Below are 22,736 nucleotides of genomic sequence, written 5' to 3' on the forward strand. Positions count from 1 at the left end.
TCTCCAAAGGCCTAATCGGTTTCTGTTATTTTGGTATGCTTCAATGCATTTCTGCATTACAGTCTGGGCCAAGTTGTAGTTTTAAAAATGATCTTACCAGATATAAGCACATACCTACCATTACATGTTTTGCCTTTGCCTGAACCATTGCATCCACAGCGTGATCCCAAATACGAAATTGCTAACCCAGATTCGTAGAACGCAAAGGAGACAAATTCCTCATTTTATAGAGGCCCTTAAGAGTTTGTTGTGCTCTTTCTGACTTTTAGCAGGACAGCGAATATGTCATTATCAATAGCCAAGCCCCATCTGAAGTAGGACGTGCAGTAGCGACAACCGAAGGGCTGCACACACCTTAAGTACAGGAATAGCCAGCATTGGCTAGCAGAGATCTTCCAGGATTCCCGAGGGAGGGAAAGCGGGCCGCGCTGACCAATACAAGCAGGAGGGTGTGCACTGGCCATGCCGGCTCCCCCGAGCCTCCGGCCCACCCGGAAGAACGGGGACTACAGGTAAGGGCTCGACACCTGCCTGAGAACGCGGCCGGGGGAGCCCGCGCCCTCAGTAGGAAAAGAAGGCCGCAGCGCGAGCGGAGGCGGCGCCGAGAGGTGTGAGAGAGTATGGAAAAGCCGAAGGGGCGGCGGGGGCGCTGGCGTGACTGGAAAGCGTGCGAGGGGCCGGCGGGCGGGCGGGGAGCAGGTGTGTGGAGGCGCGGGGCAGCCTCGGCGACTTTGCTCGCTCGCCCGGTGCGGCCTCTGACTCAGGGACTCCGCGTGGAGCAGGCAACCAGGGGGCGGAGCCTCGGGCCTGTGGGCGGGGCGAGGGCGGGGCCGGCGCCTGCTGCGCCCCAAGGCCGCTGCGGCAGCAGCCGGGAGGGGCGGGCGGCCTCGGTGGCGGCCGCGGGGGAGGGGCTCGGCGTCAGCGCGTCGCCAGCTGGGCTGCCGGTGGCCTGGAGGGAGCCGAGGAGGAGGAGGAGAAGGAGGAGGAGGTGAGTCGCCGTGGCTGGGAGCAGCGCTGGCCGCGGGAGGCGGGGAGCGCGGCCCCTCCCTCCCTCCCGGCGCCCGCCTCGCGGGGCCGCGCGGCTCCGAGTTCCCAGTGGGGCGGCGGCCGCGGGGGGGGGGGTGAGGAGGGCGGAGCCGGGGCCGCGCTTCCCGGGCGCACGCGCGCCGTCCTGCGTCTGCGGGGCCGCAGTGTGGCCCCGAGCGACTCTTCCCGGAGTGCGGAGGCTGGGATCGGTACAGGCCCTGCCGACCCCAGGCCGCCCTATCCCGGCTTTCGTGCGGCTAGGTCCCGGTCTGCGCTCTCCTGATCGGGATCCGCGTTCCCACTCCGGGCCGCGGAGACCCCACACCTCGCTGTCTTCCCCCACTCGGGGATTCGGCACGGGCTTGACGTTCCCGTCGCGACCCGCCAGTCCCCGCGTCCTCGGGCGAGGCAGCATTCCCGGAGTGAATAAGTCTTTACAACTAACTGAACACCAGCAAAGTTGCAATAATGCATTAGTTTAACCCTTGGTCTCTCGGTAGGCAGCGCCCGCACCCCCACTCCCACTCCGCGGGTAAAGTGCAACTTTTTTAGTCTTCTCAGAACTATGCAGTATTAGATGAGCCTTGAGAGAAGCATTCTTAAGTAGTTCGTCCTTTGAGGCCCTGTGATGGGAAGTTCAAAGAGAAGGGTTTACGTGTTTTTTCTTTTCTTTTTTTCTTTTCTTTTCTTTTTTTTAAACTTCTTCCATGTGTATCACAATTTGAAAATGGAAAACGTGAGTTGAAGGTGATCTTCCCACACGCGGGGGATTTCTGTCCTCAGCCTTCCTGTGCCCCAGCTCGCCTGACAAAGTTGCTATTACCCCTTAAATAGATTTTAAAGGTTACTGTGTAGTGGTCAGATAAAGGAGCTGCTGGGGGAAAAAGGGCAGTATAATTTACTAGAACTATTTTATTGGGTTCTATTAACCTGTTTAACCATGACAGGAATTTCATGGTGGAACCCATATGCCCAAGTGCGATATTGAATTTTAATTAGTGCATCCCAGGTCTGGATGTGGAATATCCACAGCTGAAGCTGAGGAGAATTAGACACTGTTGTCCTTAAGGGCCTTGTTCTGTATTTAATGAAACAGTTTAATATTGGGGTTGGAGGAACACGTTTTGAATCAGGATCCCTCGACAAACTTGAAAACCATTAGTAGGTAATACCTGAAGCTCATGTTACACCTTCTAGCATCCATGCCGTCTTCACTCTTGCTCTCCAGCCGTGGTGACATGTTTGCCTTAGAAATACAGAATAACAGGCTTTTCAGTTTGTGATGGACCTTAGCAGTGTAATCTAGCTTCACTATTTTACGTTTTTTTCATGAGGTTTCGAGGGAACTGAATAGAGCTGTTGCCTTTGTTAAGCGTTTAGCTACATGAAACTTACTGATGGGACATGTTGTCCCAAACTTGGTCTTGTTTTGACCTAACTGTTACCCACTCCGCCCCAGCCTGTTAAGCAAAGAAAAGTGCGCTCCTGAGCTCTGGTCCCTTTCTTCTTGATTATGTTGTCTTAAGAATTGCCAAGTAAGCCTGGCAGTGGTGGCTCACGCCTTTAATCTCATGGTGGAGATCTGTTAGTTCAAGGCCAGCCTGGTCTACAGAGCTAGTGCCAGGACAGGCTCCAAAGATATGTGGAGAAACCCTCTCTCAAAAAAACCAAAGGAAAAAAAAAAAAGGAAAGAAAAAAATTACCAAGTAATCACTGTAAAATTTTTTTAAAAAAATCTTACTGTTCATATGAGAATGACTTCTAATTTTGATTCATTAGCTACAAATGATGCAAATTTATTTGAATTTAGCAAACTATACTTAATTTACTGGTTGAAAACATTTCTACTTTAGTTTAAAATTTTGAATTTAATAATTTTGTTTTAATTTTATTTTTTGTTTGTTTTGTTCTTTTTCAAGACTGGGTTTCTCAGTAGCTTTGGAGCCTGTCCTGGAACTAGCTCTTATAGTTCAGGCTGGCCTTGAACCTACAGAGATCCACCTGCCTCTGCCTCCCAAGTGCTGGGATTAAAGGCGTACCCCACCACCACCCAGCTAGTAATTATCTTTCAGTTTAAGGTTACTCATATTCATCTTTTCTCTTGAGAAAGGATCTCACTTAGGCTGTGGTCTGGAATTTACTGTGTAGCTGAGGCTGGCCTTGAACTCCTTTTCCTCACATCTCTACTTTCTACCTAGGATTCTATTAGTCATATTGTTCATAAAAGCATTTTATTTTAATTTTTATTTTTTTTAAAATATGTGTGTTTGTCCATGTATCTGTAGAAGCCAGAGGTGTCAGATCCCCTGGAGCTGGAGTTGTGTGGATGCTGGGAACTGAAGTTGGGTCCTCTGTAAGAACAATATATGTTCTTTTTCTTTTCTTTTCTTTTTTTTTTTTTTTTTGGTTTTTCGAGACAGGGTTTCTCTGTGGTTTTGGAGCCTGTCCTGGAACTAGCTCTTGTAGACCAGGCTGGTCTCGAACTCACAGAGATCCGCCTGCCTCTGCCTCCCGAGTGCTGGGAAACAAATGGGTTCTTAACCCATTAGCCAGCTCACCTTCCCTGTCATTCATAGTCTTGGATCAGGTAGTCTGTGGCTCCCAGATGATTAGTTTAGCAAGAGGTTTGGGGTTAAGGTCTATATGACTTTGATATTCGGCAGAAAGAGAGATCCAGTGCATAAATAGTAATCTACATTATCTTCAGTATTACATTAAAAAAAAAAAGTGAGCCTAAATTGGGTTGGGGTAGGATTTTTACATCTCGGACAGCACAGTGTTTGGTGTAGTAAGTACTTGTTGCTTCTGTGTCTTGTCTTGGTAGGTGCTTTTTGGAAGATGGCCACATGTTTTTAATCTGTATGATTAGTGTCAAGTACAATGGATACTCTGTAAATGCTTTGTCTTGGTGGATGAGTGCCTGGAAGTCCCAAATTATGATTTTAGTAAACTTGAAATTACTAGTTTTCTTCTTTGTGTTGAACGAGTACTGAAAGAGAATATAAAGGTATTAGAAAATATTAGAAAAATTGGGGGAAGAAGTATCATATTGTTCTTTAGTGCTGTCACTGAAAAACTTCAGAGTACAGTTATATAAATGTTGTGCTAGAATATACCTCCATTGCACAAGAGTAATGTGAAATTTCTACTGGAGCGAAGTTTGATAACCGTGAATTCAGCGACCTCTTAATTGTTACCATAGGACGTCTCTTAGAGTGTTGGTTTCACTTTATAAGGATGTATTCTTCAGCCCATAGATTGCATAAATAACATGATTTGGGAGTGTAAACTACTTTGTCAGGCTGTCCTGGAGTGATATTTTAAATGATCCAATGTTCTTTATGTTGGTGGTAATTAGTAAAACACAATGGATCTTCTCTTTCTTTTATGCTTATTCTTTGCTTTTTCTTTAGTAGATCACACTAGTGTTTGTGCATGAAAGCAAAACAAAATAGGAAATATTTCAAAATTTCTTTTGCAAAGTACAGTCACTTTTTCCATTGAAAAACTAATAGATTTTGGGCCAACAAATACATAGCCAGTCCAGTTCCATAGAGTGATTACTCTTTGAACATGTGAAGTTCTGTATGATAACCTGTACAGAGATCCTATTTTTGAACTACATTCATTCCCTCTCCCCACTGATAGTGTTATCAAAAGCAAATTTATAGTAGAGTAGGGTGGTACTTAATCATATGAAACAGTCATCTTGCATCCATCTATACTGGTTCTTCAGTCAGCCCCAGTCAGGGGCTACCCACTTTCAAAGTTAGTCCTTTTTACACTGATGAATAGATAAATATACTCCCCATCCCATTGTCCTGAAAAATCTCTTTGGGTAGGATCCAGAGTCTTATGCTGACCATCCATTCTTCCCAGAAGTGGGTACTATGCTATACATACCCTTGGCATGTACTCTCTATGCATGGGAGTTTAATTTTAAACACAGTGCTTATTATGAGCTTTACAAACATATGATGTAAACATCTCAAAGTATGTAAGAAATGTACAGAGGATTTCAGTATAGCTTAGAGGAACTTAGAATATAAAATGAGATAAGAATTAGTAAGAATATATAGGTTTCTCCTTCTCCTTGTGCCATTATATTTAAACTTTTGAAAAAATGATAAGTTTTTGAGTATTTGTCAGAAAAGTAATCAGGACTTCTTCCCTACCTCCTCCCTCTTTTTCTCCCCTCTTTCTCCCTCCCTCCGTTCTTCCTTCTAGATCCCCTGAGGAACTAGAACATTCTCTTTGCTTGGGCACCAGGAGCAGGTTGACCAGCCTCCTTCCTTCTTTATGTCCTGTTCTACATAGGAAACTGAGGCCTGTTGTCCTCTGTAGACAGTAAGGACCTTGAAGAGCCAGGATGCTGTGTGTGACTCATACCGTGCTGCCCGCTATCACTGAAATGCGGGTTCTTTCACTGTCACCGTCTGTAAGACTTTTCAGGTTTTTATGTGCATCAGAAACTCAAGGACATGGAGGATTTATCCAGTCATGACTTAGAACCCACTCCTGGCTAGCCTTTCATCAGGTTCTCTACTGTGTTAGCGGAGTAATGGATCATTTTCGTCCATTTTGAATGGTGGCTATTTTCAAGTGTCTGCCTTTCTGCCCTCTCCATTCTGAGCTTTCTTTTGATAAGGTGTTCACTATACATTTCTGTAGTGTAGTTCTTCCCTGCCTTTTAGACTGTGCATACCTCAAGAGTGAGACTGGATCTCTCATAGCAAGTTATTAATATTGGTTAAATACGCAGCCATTCTAATAGTAAGTTCTGTATTAGTGTGGGGAGGGACAGTGTCCATAGAAAATTCAGAATTCATTTAAGAAGTTTAGACATTTTATTGCCAACATTAGTACTTGGGAAGTTTTATATTTTAAATTATAAATATCCATATGAAAAATGACTTCAGTCATCTTATAGACTTATTTACTTAAGGAACAAAAATTTCACTCTGTTGAATTGTAAGGCATTGCACATTTCAGTGTGTTTTGAGTTTGATGAATATTATATATGATTTTATATTTCTTACACATAGAAATTTTATGGCACTATAAAGAAGTGAGTTTAATGACCCCACTTTTGTTCATTAGTAATTATATACTAAAGAGTAAATTCTCATTACAAGGCCCTGAAATTACTGTCTATAAAAAGAGGGACCTCTTTGATTTTGTTCTCCATACAATTGTAGTTATTGTATTGAGGGAAGTCATCAAACTCTTTAGTAGTGTAAACCTTTAATTTGGTTTTAGAACAGCAGTCATATATTGAACTCCCGAATTACCATGTCTTTAACAAGCAGTGCACACACTCTGTATTAAAAAGGTAATGACCATAACTTTTCTTGGAGGGTTTCTTGTACTAATTTTTTAAAGAGGACATTTGAACTAAATTTCCCAAATTTAAAAAGCCCAAATCTCATACATTTAATGATAGTGGAGTACATGTCTATATGTAGAAGGGAAAGATGGTAATTTTTGTAGTGGTATCTTTAAGTGGACAATTTACTGATTATGTTGAGGTAAACATTTTACAACTCTAAAGGAAAACTTCAATTATCTGAATGAAATGAAGTATGTAAAATTAATTCAGATAAATGGGAGAACTCTTACTGTAAATGATGCATGTTAAGAGATATGACCTCAGTCTTCACCGCCCCCTCCTTTATGTTTGTCATTTGCTTTGACATTACAGAATTGTGATTCTTCTTGGTCACACTAGGAGTCATTGATGGGAAGAAGTAATGTTGATCTATAGATTTTAAACCTCTCGTTCCCAAGCTTTGGAATGGTGTTCTGTGTCATGAGGAATAACTCATCTCTGCTCTCTACTGCCTTCTGTTAGTGGTATTCAGGGCCTTTCATTTGGTCAGCTTCCTCACCAACGTGTGGACTCTGAGAATATGAAGCTTATACTTCTTAAAAGTTGGGTTTCAACAAGTGTATTGAACTGGATAACTCGATAACTCTCTCTTTTTTTTTTTTTTTTTTTTTTTTTTTTTTTGGTTTTTCGAGACAGGGTTTCTCTGTGGTTTTGGAGCCTGTCCTGGAACTAGCTCTTGTAGACCAGGCTGGTCTCCAACTCACAGAGATCCGCCTGCCTCCCGAGTGCTGGGATTAAAGGCGTGCGCCACCACCGCCCGGCTGGATAACTCTTTAATTCTTTCCCTCTCTGTTTCTTTAACAACTGCTTTGTACTATAGATCCTAAAAATAGAATCAGACCTCAGGGCAGGACTCCTGACCTTTGTAAGTTCTAACTTGAAATGGAAATTTTACTGATTGATTGGGGTTTAGAAAAATGATTTCTTTGCAGTTGACTGAGGTTTGTAGTACTCTTGGTTTTGAAAGCTATTGTGTAATTTCTAGATGGCCCCTGTGATGACATCACCTTCTAAGCTTTTGTTTTTAAAAAACATAAACAACTCACATAAATGAGTGCTGATATTGTATAAGCCAATTTATTTCATTCTTTAATATTACCTATAGATCCTTTATTTGAAGTACCCGAGAACATACTTACTTTCAGTATGTATTTTTTATTTGTTGCATTATGAGATACAAGATGAGTCATATCTTGATTGATTTGGGTAGAGTGTTGTATTAGCAAGAGCTGTATCAATTTTGTGAGTAACTGGTGAGTCACTGAGACTTTTTCATTTATTTAGTTACTTATTATTATTATTATTATTTTTCTTTTTTGAAATGGGTTCTTTATGTAGCCGTGGCTGTCCTGGAACTCATTCCTATACCAGGCTGGCTTTGAACTTGGAGATCCACCTGCCTCTGCCTCTCAAGTGCTGGTATTAAAGGTGTGCACCACCACCACTGGCTGGAGCTTTCTTTAATAGGTCTGGATGTATGACTAAAGATTTTGGACTCAAGAGTCAATCGAGGCTGGTTTTGATTTTGTACAGTATAAGCAGTATAATTCTTCCTTGGGAGGAAGATAGGTATTTAACATGTTTGAATTTCAGTTTTCTCATGTTTGAAATGTTTGAAAATAATAATCATGTGGTAGTTGAAAAATAATAATAATAATATTTGATGCATTAACTCATGATCATATTTTAACAATGTGAATTAATACACTATCTAGTTTAAACACTAAGGGGAAGTTGTTTCCCATTTGATGATAGAGGTAAACGGGTAACTCAAAACCTTTCCAAATAGAGATCTTGTTCAGATGACTTTAAAGTTACAAAAGGTTTGCTTGTTTAAGGTAGGAGAAATGGCTAAGTCATTAGTGGCTAGGCTTATAACCCAAAATATAAAATTATAAAAGACGTAATTATCACTCTATTTATATACACATAGTGTACTGATATGTGGTGTAAGGAGGCAGAATATACTGTTTTTATGGTTTAGATGCCCTCCAAAGGGCTTGCTTTCTAAAGTGGTGCTATTAGCAGGGGATTGTGGACCTTTAAGAGGTAGGGCCTAAAATTACAAGGTGTTAAAGATTACTGGAATCATGAGACCCTGGTCTCGCAACCTCTGTTTCAGGGCTTGACATGTATTACCTCCAGTTTGCTCTTTAGATCTGATTTGCCTCCCTAGCCAGAAGCTTTCATCTGTTGTAAAGATAAGTTATCAATACTTAATATTAGATATGCATAGTACTTGTTTTTTGTCTGAATCTCAGGTGTACCAGCAGCTGTTATTGTGACCTTGAAAAAACTTTCTCTGCCTCTAATCTAAATTTCTTCATCTATGGTCTAACAGCTAATGAATAGAGATATAAGAGGATTAAATGAGGTAATGTTTGTATATGCAGACTTAATGCTGCTTGCTGTTATTTGTATTACAATTAAGTTTCAAAATAAATGAGAGCTGAAGAAGGAGCATTTTGAGTTGAAATCAAAATGTCAGTGTAGACACTTGGTACGTTAATTGTATAGGGACATTTACTATGGATTTTAGGATGTTATCTTCTCATTTATACCTTTCTGTTTTTGTCTAAGGTAGTAATTCTCAAGCTGGTCAGTGGTGGTGTTTGCCTTTGAGCCCAGCACTGAGGCAGAGGCAAGTGGATCTCTGAATCAAGGCCAGTCTGGTCTATGGAGTGAGTTCCAGAACAGCAAAAACTACACAGGGAAAACCTGTCTTGGGAAACAAACAAACAAGATAGTAGTTCTTAGAATGTGATATATCTATTTGTCAGCAGGTATCTTTGCAGATGGGTGGGGGGCACAAAATTATTACTATTTTTATAGTAATGAAACTTTTTGCCTTTTTGTTCTTGTGGTTTAAAAACAGGAATGAATAAATTTTGAGCATCTTAATAGAAACTAAATGTCAGTGACACCAGGCTGTACTAGTAATTGTATATGCCTCATGTGACATATGCAAACGACCTGTCCTCATAAGTCACATTCCTTTTCGCTTGGTGACTCCTTCTGGATATTTATTTTTTTCTCTTTATGCATCCAAACGTCCAGGGTCTCTTGACTTTTTGATGATGTGTATTTTCCTGTAAAGACAAGAACAAAACCATGCCCTGTTTTTAGGCACACGGCGGGTCTGTGTTGCCATTGTGCAAGTTGTAGCACCCTGCTCACAGACCCCATTGAAATGCCCTGTGGTGGAGAGCCCAAAAAAGCTAGACCATCTGGGCTGGTGAACCAGGAAGTTCTGCAGGACACAGAAGTGACTGACAAACTGCCAATGTAGGTGGAACTGTCTTTCAAATTTCCTGCTTCATGGAAAAGTCTGCCAGATACTATGGGTGCTCCAATGATACAGAAGAATTTTGAGTGATTATCCAGGCAGCAAGATGTCTCTGTCAATTCTAGAGTTTTGGAAGTTGTTTGCAACGCACTTTCTGTTTGCTTAGGTAGTATTTTGTCTTTCTGGAGTCTGTGATGGAGTTGAAGAATAGATAGTTATAATTAGAGTTTTTCTTAGTTATGATAAAAGGTAAGGTAAATAATATTTTAACTGTAATTCTTGCTGTTTTGTTATATATAATTTTACTATGTTAAAGTTAAAGCCTTTCTTTTTATTTAAACAGAAAAGGGGAAGTGGTGTAGGAAGTACTTCTGTCTATGTGTTGCTTTTATTGGTTAATGAGTAAAGAAACTGCTTTGGCCTGTGATAGGGCAGAATAGAGCTAAGTGGGGGTTGGGGGTGGAAGGACTAAACTGAATGCTGGGAGGAAGAAATCAGGAGACAGCATGTAACCACCAGAGGGGAAAGATGCAAGCTGCTAGCTGGAACCTTGCTGGTAGGCCACAAGCCTCGTGGTAAAGTATAAAATAATGGAAATGTGTTAATTCTAAATGTAAGAGCTAGCTAGCAATACGCTTAAGTGATTGGACCAACAGTGATTTAATTAATACAGTTTCTGTGTGGTTATTTTGAGTCTGGGCAGCCGGGAACGAACAAGCGGCCTCAGACAACAGATTTTGATTTTGTTATATTCTTATATTTGGAGTTTATATAAACTCAGCTGTAGTAACAAGAGGAGCAGGCCATTTGTGAAGGTTGAACTTCTAGGCCAAAAGTTTGAAGATTCAAAGAAAAATAATTTAGAAGATGTGATGTTGATGCAAGGAAAGGTTGAACTATTCAGGTTGTAAAGTGTCCAAAGAAACGTACATGCCAGAGTGGGTGTTAGAGCATGACCAAGAAGTGACCATAAGCATGCACACTAATGTCATACATGTTCAACTCTGGAAAATGTAGAGACCTCCATTATAGTTGGTTCAGAGTAGAAATGCAATACGGACAGAGCTTGGAACATGGAAGAAGCCAGTACTGGAGTTGACCTCTTCATTCCCTTCCAAGGTCATTATTAAGTCTTTCATTGATGCAAAGCTGAGCCAAGGAGAAGAGCAAAGGAAGTGAACTGTCTACATTGTAGGGAAATACTTGTTAATTGAGTGGCTGGGAAATAAGAAGGAAATAGTTGATTTATTATTGTCATTCATCTGAGGTTCTGAAAACAACACACTGATGATATCATAATGCCAACACCACAAACTTCTCTAGACTAAGAGTTGGTAGACTCTTCTCTTTAAAGGACCCAGATAGTAAATATTTTGGGCTCCTGTAGCAATCATTGTTGCTCATACTCTAGTGTGCTGCTTCTATGAAAGCATTTGTAGAGAAGTAGTGAAGGAACATGACTGTCTTTTAGTAAGCATTGTTTGTGGAGACTGAAATCTGATTCCAGTTGTTTTTACATATCCAGAATATGAGTTAACCTTTCCTTAATTATTTAAAATAGAAAACCCACTTTTAGGTTATACCTGTATAAGAACAAGCAGCAGTGTGTATTTTACTATGTGTTCTAGTTTGCTGCCCTCTGTTTTAGGAAAGCAGTGTCTTATCAGCTATGATGGAGAGAGCATGGCAGTACTGAAGTAGATGTTCTCTAGGACAGTGCTGTTAGTGATACTGTCTTCGGCGACAGTGATGATAAAAATCCACTTACGTATTTATATGTGACATCTGCAGCAGGCTCTAATCATTCAGGTATGAGACAGACTGGAAACTTGACAAGGATTGTCACCTACTGTGCAGAGAGAGCCAGAATCCATTACAGAAATTGTCTGGGTGAGCTGCCTGCTGGGGCCAGTGATGCACTGTTAGACAAAGATGGTGAAAGATACCAGTTTGCCATATCCTTGGGATGACTAACTGAGTGTGGCGTAAGTATGGCATTAAGCCATATGATTCCAAAAACTTTATGACTACATAAAAATAAAAATAAAAAAAAGGGTAGTGGTGGTTAGTGTAGTTGAAGTAAATTTGATCTTTATTTGCGGAATGTGTACTGCATTACCATTCTATAATGATATGTAGTAATTGCCTTGATAATCTAACTTTAAAGATCCTGTTTTTATTCATGAAACTTACATAGTTATTACCTTTTAGGGTTGAATTCTAAAGGGAAATGCAACAAAGACTGACAGCTGTTTACTAGGCTAGGTTATTTTAGTTTAAGCACTATAATGTTTTTCTTCATTTTTATACATTTTAAATCAAAATATAATTATACCACTTCTCCCTCCCTGTTCTCTTTCTAGACCCTCCTAGGTCTCTTCCCACCAGCCTCTCCTATCCTTGCCTCACTCTCAAATTGGTAGCTTCTTTTTCTTTGATTATTATATTGTTTCTCTCTCTCTCTCTCTCTCTCTCTGTGTATGCATGCACAAATATACAAATAAAACCTGCTGAATTTGTTTTGTTGTGTATATGGTTTCGGGGTGACCACTTTGTATTGGCTAGCTAATTAGACTCTTTGCTGGGAGAGACTAATTCACCCTTTTTCAGCAGTCATTTGTTTCCTGTAGTTCTTTGTCTTTGAAAATTTCCCTCTTCCATGTTAGTATGTTTATTTGTATTGTCATTGTTAGGTTTTATTTGTGCAGCCACTTATAGGAGAGACTGGTTCACAGCTGTCTTTCTAGTAGTGTTCTGGCTCTTACAATCTTCCTGATCCTCCTTTACAGGACTTGTGATGTCTGGGCTCCCTGTGCACCATCTGTGCTGTGTCCAATGCGAGTTTTCATTTCCTTTAAAGAGGCTTCTTTGATGAGGGGTGTAGCTACACCTGTCTGTGGTATAGGGATGAAATTTAGAATGTAGTAAGGAGTTATGCCAGTTAAGTAAAGTGGTGGCAGTGAATGGTTGTCAGATCCTATGGTATATGCCAAAGAGAGATATGGCTGGGTCATATGGTAGTTTTACTGTCAATGTATTTTTTAATCATATCAGTGTTTAGCTGAGTCCCTGCATTTGGTGTACACCACTGTTTGAAACTAGTACTGGGAAACAGAATGAGTGTATTTGTTAAAAGTTAAACTCACTTTTCCCCATAATGAATCCTTTTTTCCCTTTAGCATTCAACTAAAACTGATAACTTCATTTATAAAACACACGTTCTATAACATGTCTTCCGACCCTCAAAAAAAAACATTTTGCTTATGACTGATGTTGAAATATATATTCAGAAGGTATACTATTTAGTTGTCAGTGTCCCACTGCCATGGTCAGAGTGAGGTCAAATTAAAATGCCCTTCCTTCTAAGAAAAAGATTTGGATAGGTTATACACACATATAATTTACAAATTTAATTAGAAATCACAATCCTGTGATAGCTTTATGTGTAATTGACTTGATTGATTTCATAGATTTTTTTTTATTGAAGCAGTGCCTGAGCTGGAAGCCAGGTGTGTTGTATCATTTGAATACTTTAAACTCCTTTGGGTCTGGAAGGAGGATATTTTTAGAGGTGTTTTAATCCTGCAACTCAGGGGTTTGAGTCCAAATGCGTTGCTGTTTATATATTGCACATAATTGAACTGACTGGATTGAATTTGGTTTGTTGTGATTAGTACTTTGAAAGCTTTGCCAGTTTTAAATCTATCATGTTATCACAATCCCTTTGAATGTTTTAAAGCAACAAGTACCTTTTTATCTTAGATAAGATACATGTAATAAGAGATGTGAATTTCAAATTAGGTAATCTGTAGTGGTCTTTTGAAGCCTGATATAAAAAGGGGGAAGGGACAGTAAATCGAGCACTGTAGATCATGATTGTTAATTTTCTCTTTTAGTGTAAATCTTCTTCAGGATTTAATAATTCAGAAAAAACATAAACACAGCTTTTTAGACTATACTTATTCTTAATTTACTTGTCTGTATTGAAATTGAGAATCACATCATTAAAGTGAAAAAGAGCAGTTTATTACAGAATAGCTGGTGCCATTTACCTGGAGAATGTAGTTGTAGGAAGTCATTTGTATTAACTCGGAGTTGATTCTTAAGCATTGATTTGCTGACTATAATCAAGAGAAGAAATTCCAAGTGTTCAGAGTATCTTTTGGCCAGGTCTGTAGCTCAGTAGAGCTCTCTAGCATGTGTGAGGCCCTGGATTTAATTCCTAGTTTTGTCAAAAAATAGCACAAAGCAAGTTAATTTTGTATTGTCAGTTAGTATTAAAGCTTATTTTCCCATATTCTTCGTGTATTGACTTTTCATGAACTGCTTTCTGAGGAGACAAAACACTGAAATTCAGAAGATGTTGAGAAACCGTTAATCTTACTCACTTTTGTTTCTTTGTGTGTCGGGGGACAGTATACATGTGTGTGAGTGTGTATGCCTGTGTATGCAGGTGAAGGTCAGAGGTTTTTGTTGGGTGCTGTCCTATGTTACTCTCTGCCTCAGTTTTTTGAGACAGGGTCTCTCACAGAACCTGATGCTTACTGGCTTGCTAGCCTAACACACCAGTGAGCCCCTGGCATCTTCCTGTCTTTTCTCAGTGGTAAGGTTACAAGAGTGTACTGCCCACTGCTCTATCTGACTTTTTACATGGGTGTTGAGAGTCTGAACTCTTCAGCTTCCTGGCTGCTGCAAGAAGTAGTGATGATGCATTTGTAGTTAGTGTATCTGTAGGCAGACTTTTCTGTCCTGCCAGCCACTCCTCAAATAACCACATGGAGACTTAATATTAATTATAAATGCTTGGCTAATAGCTTAAGCTTGTTTATAGCTAGCTCTTCTAGCTTAAATTAACCCATTTCTATTAATCTGTGTGCTGCTCGAGGCTCATTTACCTCATGTATGTACTTCCCATCCTGCTCATTCTTGTCTCATGGCGTCTCCTGAGACTCTTCCCTTCTTCTCAACATCCTTCTAGTCTGCCTCTTTCACCCAGTCTCTTCCTGTCCTGCTATAGGTCATTCAACTCTTCATTAGCCAATGAGAGTAATACATATTTACAGTGTATGAAGATTGTTCCACATCATGTATTTGAACTTTAGAACTCAGCAATTTATTGAATTGTCTTTGGTATTAGTATAGTATTGTTTAGCTCTATTTGTAGGTCATCCCATGACAGAAAATGCTTATATAAGAATGTAAACATGAGCCATTATAGAAAAGGATGCATATTGCCAGATGAATTGGATGAATTCCAAATAGAATGTGTAGAAAATGTACTTAAAGAAGTACTGTGCTGAAAGAACCAACAAAAGAAAATTAAATACTCCATTTGGTTCAGTTGATTAATTTCCTGGTTTAATAGGATTTTAGTTTTGTTAAGCAAAGCGTTAGTGAGTACTTGGAACAGCATAAATAAGACACTGCACTAGGCATTTCATGGAAGGCAAAGATGGCTGTGACATTTTTGTCTTCAGGTAGCATCTGCTTCAATGTAAATAGTTGAAGTTCATCTGTAGCAAAATGACATCGGTGCTCTACTTATTTATGTGCCAGTGTTATTGCAGGGAAAAGACTGGTGTACGCCATTGAGGTTTAGAGTACACCATATGGAGGAGGCCTCGTGTAAGATGGGTGTTTGAAGGAGAGAAGATGAAATGAGAGATTATTTTGGCGTGGGATATAAACAAAAGCATGAAATTGGGACTAAAAGGCTGGGAAGAAGTATGCTGGATCACATGGGATGGATACAAGCTAGAAAGTTCTCCCAGCCATTAGTTAAGGATGCAGATCCATGTTATTTTACAGTAGGTTTTGATATTTTCCTATACCATTTATGTATTTTTTGTTAATGCTTAAAGTGTTTTAACGAGATATATTTACATTACCAAGTTAGAAACACCATTCACTTAAAAACCTGGATGTTATAAACATCAAAACCCAAACTCTGAGTCTAATTACAATGTCTATTCTTCTCTTTGCTGGTTAATTTTTGCTACCTTAGCTAAAAATAGAGTCTCCTGGGAAGAGGTAGTCTAGGTGAGGAATTGTCACTGTCACACTGGCCTATGGGCAAGTCTGTCTGTTTGTGCAGGCATTTTCTTGATTAATGATTGATGTGGTAGGGCCCAGAGTACTCTGAGTGATGCCATCCTTGTGTAGATACCCTGGTTTATATAAGAAAGCAAACTGAGCAAGCCATGGAGATGAGCGAGTGAACAACATTCTCCTATGGTTTCTGCTTCAGTTCCTGTTTCCCGGTTCTTACTTTACCTCCTTACATGGTTTCCTTGTTAAGTTTGAACATTCTTCTCCCTAGGTTGTCTTTGGTCAGTGTTTATCACAACAGAAAGCAACCTAGGAATTCTATTTTATTTGGGTAAAATATAGAGAAGTAAAATATAGAGAAGCCAATTTAAGACAATGTTTACATATGATCCTAAGAAGCATTTGACAGTACAATTAGTTTAATAACAAATGATTTTTTTTCTTAAACCCTTCCAGAATAAGAATGAGTGTCTTGATGCTATGTCATCTTTAAATAGCTATAGCTTTAGGAATGTGTCTGTTCACATTAGTATAGTAAATGTATACCTTAGCAATCCACATTACTCCACTTGATATGTGAAAGTAAAAATAAAGGTGTGAAGTGTGTAGCATACTTGTGTGGATTTTTGTAAACCAGAACACATACAATCCATTGATCTTGGTGCTGAGTCCTTGATGTGTTGAATTCAAGTATGAAATACTTTCTAAAAGTTAAATGCATATATGCAGTTGTACATATACACATATACATCATAATTTTCAGTGATTCGTTTTACAAAAAAAGAACCATAATTCCATTAAGTTTTTTCTAAGAGTGTGAGTCTTTTATTAGTGCTTGTTATTTATAAACAGGAATGAGTTTCAAAAGGAGCTGGAGAGATGCTTAGTATTTAAGTGACTTACTGCCTCTGCAGAGCCTTGGGTTTGGTTCCAGTATCCATATTGTGCCTCACAACCGTCTGTCACTCCAGTTCCAGGGGATCTGATGATTTTTTTCTGACCTCTGTAGACTCTTGCACACAGGTGGTACACATAAACTCATGGGAGCATGATGGAGGAAGGTCATTGGTTAATTAATAAAGAAACTGCTTGGCCTGATAGGTTAGAACATAGGTGGGTGGAGTAGATAGAATAGAATGCTGGGAAGAAGGGAAGTGAGGTCAGAGACGCCATTTCCTCTCCTCTCTGGGGCAGATGCGATGAAGCTCCGACCCAGGATGGACGTAGGCTAGAATGTTCCTGGTAAGCGCACCTCATGGTGCTACACACATTAATAGAAATGGGCCAAGCAGTGTTTAAATGAACACAATTTGTGTGTTGTTATTTTGGGGCATAAGCTAGGCAGGCAGCCAGGAGCTGGGTGGCAAGAATGCAGCCCCGCAGCTCCTACAACAGGAGCATACACCCATACACATTTTTAAAAAAATGGGAATGAATTTCATTATATTCTCTCTCTCTCTCTCTCTCTCTCTCTCTCTCTCTCTCTCTCTCTCTCTCTCTCTTGTTTTTGAGACAGGGTTTCTCTATGTAGCCCTAACTGTTCTAGAACTTGTTCTGTAGACCAGGCTGACCTATAACTCACAGAAATCTGTCTGTCTCTGCCTCCCATAAAGATATACACCATCATGCCATGTTTTTGTGGAGACATTTCTAATTCAGTTGGTTCTTCAGTTGACAGGAATACTCATGTGGGACCATGGGATGGGGTCCTAGAGTACATAAAAAGTACGTCTCTCTACTTCTTGATAAATATAGTATAACAAGCTTCTTCACATTCCTGCTGTGCCTATTCCCCTCCATGATGAACTGTGCCCTTTAACTGTGAGACAGAATAAACTCTGTCTTCATAAGTTGTTTTTGTCAGGTATATTGTCCCAGTAACATCCAAAATAACTACAACAATATGTTAGTTCTTCTTATATTATTATTATTTATTGTGGCATAGGGATTGTAAATTTATTAAAGGAAAATGAGATAAACTCCTGAGAATGAGAGGGGTTCCAAGGGAGGAATTACCCTACTTTTAGTTTTTTGAGCAACTTCCTTATATGATTCCATAGTGGCTTTACTAATTTCCATCAACAATATTAAGTTTTTTCCTCCTGACATTTGTTCATGACTTAATGGTCCTTTAAGTTGAGATTGGGCCTTATCCAGTAACTCTGGTTAGCCTGGAACTGACTAGCAGACTTGGAAGTCATAGCAGTTCTGTCTCAGCCTCCCAAGTCCTGGGATTATAGCTCATGTTCCTATTTGGTTTTTCCTCTCTCTCTCTCTCTCTCTCTCTCTCTCTCTCTCTCTCTCTCTCTCCAATCTTGTGGGTTTTTGTTTTTGGCTCTACTTAAATGTAGATATAGCATTTCCTTCTCTGTGAAGTATGTTAGGATTGGTAATGCTAATGGCCAGTTGACTTTATGGCTTTTGGATGAAACGTACATGCTTTCACACAGTAAGATTTCTCTCATGGGTACTTCTAGCTCTCTAATGCTGTGATGGAAAAGGAGAAGAGCTAGAGAGAACAAATAATAATCATCTTAAATAAGCACCTAGAAAAATAATCTACAAAAGTTATTGAGAGTCATTAAAAAAATAAATGAATCAAAGGAATTAATATTGTTAAGATGGTAGTTCTTCTAGAAATCATTTACAATTTCAAGGCAGGGTCAGTAAAATCTCTCTCAGTTGCTTCTTTTTCTTTTTAAAAGAAAAAGAATCTTATTTTTCATACCATTTCCCCTTCCCTCCTGTCCTCCCACTCACCACACCTCCACACCTTCTCCCTACTCCAATGCCCATTCACATCTTAGAGAGGGTGAGGTCTCTCATGGGAGTAAAGAAAGTCTTGGACAATCTGTTGAGGCAGGACCAAGTGCCCACCCCCCACCCCCACGTATCTAGGCTGAGCAAGTTATCCCTCCATAAGGAATAGGCTCCAAAGCAGTTCATGTTTTAGGGATAAATACTGATTTCACTGCTAGTGGCCCCACAAACTGCTCAAGCCACACAACTGTTATCCACATTCAGAGGGTCTAGTTCAGTCTTATGCAGGTTTCCTAGCTGTCAGTCTGGAATCAGTGAGCTCCCACTTGCTCCGGTCAGCTGTTTCTGTGGATTTCTCGCTAATCCCATAATGCCTCCCTCTTTCAGGGCATCTCTTTCCTGCTCTCCCTCTCTATCCTTCACCCAACTTGATTAGAAAATGAGAAACCAGTGTCAGCATGTTGGTCTGTGTCTGTAGTTACAGTATTTGATCACTAAGGTAAGAGAATTCTGAATTTGAAGCCATCCTGGGATCCATAGCAAGATATTGTCTCAACACTATTACCACCACCACCACCTACCTTCAAAGTACACCAGAACAAAACAACACACACACATACACACACACATCAAAAAGCTGATCTTGAGGTTTATATAGAAATTTAATGCACACAGAGTAGTCCAGACAGCATCCAAAAAGAATAAGCATGAAGGAATCAAATTTCCTGACTTCAAAGCTTATTACAAAGCTGTCATAGTCAAATTAGCATGATAGTAATGACTGAAATAGGGGTTGCTTGGATAGAATGGAAAGACCAGAAATGATTACTCACTTCTATAAAGTTCAACTATTAGGTTCCCCTTTCTCCATTATCATCCCTTCCTTTCCTTCCCCTTCTTTTAAACTGTTGTTATTTTTTGAGATTTTCATTCAGTTTTTTTCTGATTATATTTATCCCCCTACCCAAGATATTGCTTCAATCCCACCTCCAGTTCATCTCTATGTCAGCCCATCAAGGCTGATTACTCCTGGGTGTGTGACTGCACTGGAGTGTGGTCTGTATATCAACTATCAGACAACTGAAGAAAACCAACTTTCTATCTTTCAGCAGCAACCAAATGTGAAAAGCTCCATAACTAGAGGTGGGATATCATATTTACTTCCTCCTTTCCTAGCTGAAATTTTTTCTGGGTTTAACTTGTATATGGTATAGGTCTATGCATGCTATCATAGTAGTAGCCGTGAGTTCATATGTGCATCTGCTCTTACTGTGAGTGATAACTTATTAATACTAAAATGTACACACTTAGTACTGTGAAGTTTGCTCTTAGAACTGCTTTCAGTGTGTCATAGGTTCTTGATATGTGTTTTTATTTTCATTCAACTTTTCATTTTAATTCCCTTTTCAATTCTTTCTTGATCCAGTTTTCACTCAGTAGTAAAAATTGTTTAGTTTGGTTTTTATGAGTTTTTATACTTTATGCCATTCCTATTGTTGATATCTCACTCTGTTCAGTTGTGATCAGGAAGGATCTAGGATATCATTTCAATTTTTCTGTATTTTTGGAGGCTTGCTTTGTGTTTAGATATACGGGCAATTTTGGAGAAAGTTCTGTGGGCTACTGAGAAGAAAGTGTATTATCTATTGTTTGGGTGGCATGTTCTGTAAATGTCTGTTAGGTCTATTCTATTTATGATGTTATTTAACTTCAGGGTTTCTATGTTTAATTTTTGTCTGGTTGGCTTGTCCCTTGGTGAGAATGGGGTTTAAAAATTACTCACTATCACTGTGTTAGGGTCAGTATATGATTTTAGATTACATAGTGTTTTTCTTTTTCTTTTCTTTCTTTATTTTTTAACTTAATGAAGTTGGGTATCACTGTGTTTAGTGCATAGAATTGTTTTATTCTCTTGGTGGATTTATCCTTTAATGAACGTGAAGTGTCCTTCTATGTCTCTTCTGATTAGGTTTTTTTTTAATTGATTTTTATTGAGCTTTATATTTTTCTCTGCTCCCCTCCCTGCCTGTTCCCTTCCCTTCAACCCTCTCCCAAAGTCCCCATGCTCTCAATTTACTCAGGAGATCTTTTCTTTTTTCTACTTCCCATGTAGATTAGATCCATGTATGTCTCTCTTAGCGTCCTAATTGTTGTCTAGGTTCTCTGGGATTGTGATTTGTAGGCTGGTTTTCTTTGCTTTATGTTAAAAAACCACTTATGAGTGAGTACATATGATAATTGTCTTTCTGTGTCTGGGTTACCTCACTCAAAATAATGTTTTCTAGCTCCATCCATTTGCCTGCAAATTTTAAGATGTCGTTATTTTTTTCTGCTATGTAGTACTCCATTGTGTAAATGCACCACATTTTCCTTATCCATTCTTTGATCGAGGGGCATTTAGGTTGCTTCCAGGTTCTGGCTCTGACAAACAATGCTGCTATGAACATAGCTGAGCACATGTCCTTGTGGTACGATTGAGCATCCTTTGGATATATACCCAAAAGTGGTATTACTGGGTCTTGAGGAAGGTTGTTTCCTAATTTTCTGAGAAATCACCACACTGACATCCAAAGGGGCTGTACCAGCTTGCATTTCCACCAGTAATGCAGAAGTGTTCCCTTTTCCCCACAGCCTCTCCAGCATAAGTTGTCAACAGTGTTTTTGATCTTGGCCATTCTTACAGGTGTAAGATGGAATTTCAGAATTGTTTTGATTTGCATTTCTCTGATGACTAAGGATGTCGAGCATTTCATTAAATGTCTTTCAGCCATTTTAGATTCCTCTGTTGAGAATTCTCTGTTTAGGTCCTTTTTTTTTTATTGGATTATTTGTTTTTTTGATGACCAATTTCTTGAGTTCTTGGTATATTTTAGAGATCAGACCTCTGTCTGATGTGGGGTTGGTGAAGATCTTTTTCCATTGTAGGCTGTCTGACTAGTTTTGATTTGATAACTATTTTGTCAGATAACAGAATAGCTTTACTTTTTTGATTCTTAGTTTCATTTAGTCTGTGTCTTTTTATTGGGGTATTGAGGCCTTTAATGTTAAGAGTTATTATCTAACAGTGTTTATTAATTCCTGTTACTTTGTGTTCTGGCCTCTTTTGGTTAACTGTTAGTTAACTGTTTAGTTTTGGAAATTTTTCTTTTATAATTTTGTTGAAAATATTTTTTTGTGTGTTGACCTGGGTTTCTTCTCCTTCCTCTATACCAGTGGTTCTCATCCTTCCTAATGCTATGAACCTTTAATGCAATTCCTTATGTTATGGTGACCCCCAACCAGAGAATTATTTTTGTATTTTGCTACTGTTATGAATCATAATGCAAATATCTGTGTTTTCTGATGGTCTTAGGGTCATTCCATCCAAAAGGGGTTGCAACTGATAAGTTAAGAATCACTGTTCTATACCTGTTATTTGTTGGTTTGCTCTTTTCATCGTATTTATTTACTTTTGTATGCATTAGTATTTTTTTCCATGGGTGTTGGGTCCCCAAGAACTTGAATAATATACAGTTGTAAGCTGCCATGTGGATGCTGGTAATTGAATCTGGGTCCTCTGGAAGAGCAATCAGTGCTCTTAACCACTGAGCCATCTCTCCAGCCCTGTTTTGGTCTTTTCATGTCTCATGTTTCTTGGATGTTTGTTCCTGATGGTGTTTTTAGATAATAACTTTTTCTTTAGTTGTGATACATTTCTTCTACCATGTTTTTAAGACTGGATACTCTTCCTCTTTGTCCAGTCTGTTGGTGAGACTTTCCTCTGAACTTTTGTTTGGCTACCTGAGCTTTCATTTCAAGCTTTATTTCATTTCATTTTTTTGCTTTTCTTCTGAGATTCTAGCTCCTTATTAAATTCTGTTTTAGTATGATGGATTTTTTTATTATTTTATTCAACTGTGATTTTGTGGTTTTCATTCATACATTTATTCATATCTTCTTTGCACTCATAAAGTGTATTTTAATCCTCTTTTGAGGTCCCTGTCTTGTGTATCAGCTAAATTACCCTTTTCAGAATATTATGATAGGGGTATTTATTTATAGATGAGACATATCACCTTGGTTGTTCATAATGTTTGTATTTTATTGTTGGGATTTAAACATCTGGAGTTAGATTATTTGTGGTGTTTCTTAGTGTGGACATCTGGTTTTGCCTTTTTTGGATGAGTCTTTGCTGTTTCCCAGACTTCTTAGGTTGTGCAACTAGCTGAATTATGGTTGGTTTTCAGT

General features: G+C 39.3%; 1 protein-coding gene across 7 annotated transcripts in view; it reads left to right on the forward strand.

Annotated features, from left to right (window-relative positions):
* The first annotated feature begins 403 nt into the window (after nt 1–403).
* Nucleotides 404–22,736, forward strand: part of Gtdc1 (glycosyltransferase like domain containing 1) — a 338,560-nt gene continuing 316,227 nt past the window's right edge. For 6 of the 7 annotated variants that reach the window (XM_057755266.1, XM_057755262.1, XM_057755268.1 and 3 more), the window contains exon 1: nt 863–988. The gene's annotated coding sequence lies outside the window, so the exon portion shown is untranslated. Of the gene's footprint in view, nt 513–862; nt 989–22,736 lie in introns of those variants that run through there. The other variant, XM_057755265.1, reaches the window with a different exon arrangement.

This window comes from Chionomys nivalis, chromosome 22 (genome assembly GCF_950005125.1).
Source record: "Chionomys nivalis chromosome 22, mChiNiv1.1, whole genome shotgun sequence".
NCBI lineage: Eukaryota > Metazoa > Chordata > Mammalia > Rodentia > Cricetidae > Chionomys > Chionomys nivalis.